Here is a 2,943-nt window from a genome sequence, read left to right on the forward strand (position 1 = left end):
AGGGGGGAAGGGGGGCAGAGGCTGAGGGGCCTCAGTGGGGGGCATCAGTGGGGAAGGACTGAGGTGGACTGGGCTGGGCCCATTGTTCCAGCGGTGACCTGGACTTCCCCCTGTGGAGGCAGGCGGGGCACCCAGGAGAAGCTCCCCGCCGGCTCCGCCCGCGGGTGTGGGCTGCTCTGTCCCCATCCTGACCTTGGCCAGACAAAAGGGCCGCATGACCTCTGACTCTCTCCTCCCTAAGTCCTCTGTGCAGTGGGGGCAAGACCCCAGGCCCCTGGGGTCCAAGGAGATACAGGGCATGGGTGGGACCCCAGCTGTGCGACCCTGAGCTGGTACCTTAACCTTTCTGTGCCTTCAGTTGCTCCTTCTGAAAAATAGGGATAATAATGCTACCTACCTCATAGATTGTTGAGGTTAAATGAAACATATATTCCTTAGATTAGCTCCTCTGACATAGAACGTATAAAAAGGATTAGCCATTATTACGACGACGACTATTATCAGCACTATTACTGTCCCCCTGCATTTCCAGAAGCATCTCCTTTAATCCTCTCACAGCCACCCTGCGAATTAGTAGAGCCGAGACTAGGGTGAGGCGAGCGGGACACGCCTTCCGTGCAAAATTTAAGACAGCAGGAGACCAAAAACTCGGTGGGCAAGATAAAGAATATTTTCAAGCAATATATTTCTAACACGAATGCAAACAAAAAAAAAAAAAAGAGAGAGAGACAGAGAGAGAGAATATCCCTTGGGGACCAAAACTGTAAATCAAGATAGGATTAGCCGATTTGTCCCTTTGCCTCTCTGCGGGCACCGTTCCTGACCCTGTCTTGATTTCAACTTCGGTATTTGGCTCATTTACTTTGCAGGTTAGGGTTAGGGGTTAACTGACGACGCAGAAGGGGCGTGGCTTCTCAGAGGGGGCGTGGCTTCCCAGGAGAGGCGAACCCCAGCTCTCTCCGCTGCCACCGCGCGAACGTGCGAACTTGCAGGGTCATGGCTCTTACGTTCTGATACCAGTTCTCCCATTATTCTCATTAATGTTATTACTACTCTTGCTGTTGTTGTTGCTGTCGTTAATAAAAGCATTGAGTCTTCCTGACCTAACCCAGAATCCAACGGCTGTTCGGAGGAGGTAATCACAGCAGCTCGGCTGATTCGGTCGTCGCTGGGTGCAGACACCCTTAACTTGACCACTGACCACTGAGGACGATGCCGTTGTCCCATTTTCCAGAAGAGGAGCCTGAGGTCCAGACTGGAGGAGCCACGGCTTGGTCAGGAGTCTTGAAAACCCAGGGGGACAGGGAGAGGGGGCAGGCTGCACCCCAATACACTCCTCCCCCCCGCCAGAGTTCAGAGAGGAGTGGCCACAGGTCACAAAGGCTCGGTCACTGCTGCAGGTGCCCCCTCCCTGGGGCTGCCACTGCTGGGGGCTGGGTGCCAGGAGCAGGACAGTGCAGGAAGACGCTATTCCCCAGCTGGGCACGCATGGCTCTCCTCTCAGGGCACCCACGCTCACCTCCATCCACACCTGCACCCTCGGGCCTGAGACACACACACACACGCAGGCACACCTGGAGACACACACACACAGCTCCCCAGACCTCATACACACTGTTGCCCACATGGGTCCCCCCAGCACTTCTGGGTGGAGGGCTCAGACTCCAGCTTCACCCCATCCCCTTAGGCACGTGGCTTCTCTGAGCTCCCTTTCCAAGTCTGTCCCCTAAACACGCCGCCTCCATCGAGCGTCTGTCCCCAGGTGTGCTTGTGCACACACACGCCACAGTGGACACGGCCACAGAATCACACGCGTGTTGACATATGTAAATACAGATGTGCTCCCTGTCCCCAGGCCTCAATGGTGTGTACGCTTCCTGCTATTTCCTTGAACCCTCCCTGCCCAGGAAAGGCGGCTGGCCTTGTGAGCAAGTCATGAAGCCTATAATGTCCCCCTGGACTTGGGGACCGGGCTGGGGGGCCAGGAGTGAGACAGTCACATAGGGCAGTGATACTGGGAGAAGTAATATGATAGTAGCTGATGTTGCACTGGGCCAGCCCCTCAGCCCTGCCATCTCTTATCCTTCTGAAAACAACCCCACGAGGTAGGTACTGTTATTCTCTGCTTTTTACAGGTAGTAATTCAGAGTTAGAACTTTATATATGTATTTGAGATATAATTCACATATCATAAAATTCACCCCCTTTAAAGTATAATTCAGTGGTTTTTAGTATATTCACACAGTTGTGCGATCATCACCACGATCTAGTTCCAGAACATTCCATCACCCCAAAAAGAAGCCCTGTCCCCATGAGCCCATGAGCAGTCACCCCCATTCTCTCCCAGCCCCTGACAACCACGAATCCACTCTCTCTCTCTGTGGATTTCCCTGTTCTGGATGTTTCATACAGGTGGAATCACACACTCTGTGGCCTTCTGTGTCTGGCTTTTCTCACATGCGTGACATCTGGGGGCTCATCCACTTTGCAGGGTGTGTCACTACCAAAGTTTGGACTCGTAGTGCCCGCCCTGCGTCTGTGGGCCCCAGCGTGTGTACCTGGAATCCCAGCAGCACTAGCACTTCCCCGTAGCCCAGGATCTGGGAAGGCACCGCACCCTCATCCCACCCCACCCCTGGCATGCGGCGTGGCACACACACCCTGGGCCTAGACGCTGCTTGCACACCTGGCCCTCTAACCTCTGCCCAGAACCCTTCGTCCCTCCCTTTCCGCAAGCTAACACCCAGCACCCTCTTGTCCTCACCCCAGATGTCCTCCTCAGGGAGCCCTCCAGATAAGACCCCTGAGAGCCTGCCTCCTGACTCTGCCCACTTCCCCTGCCCCACCCTGTTTGGAATGACAACTTCATCCTGCCATCCTTCGCTCCTTATCCATCTCCTGTGTTAGGCTGCAGATTCAAGAGGGTTGGGAGAAATGTGTTTT

The sequence above is a fragment of the Balaenoptera ricei genome, chromosome 3 (assembly GCF_028023285.1).
Source record: "Balaenoptera ricei isolate mBalRic1 chromosome 3, mBalRic1.hap2, whole genome shotgun sequence".
NCBI classification, from domain to species: Eukaryota; Metazoa; Chordata; class Mammalia; order Artiodactyla; family Balaenopteridae; genus Balaenoptera; species Balaenoptera ricei.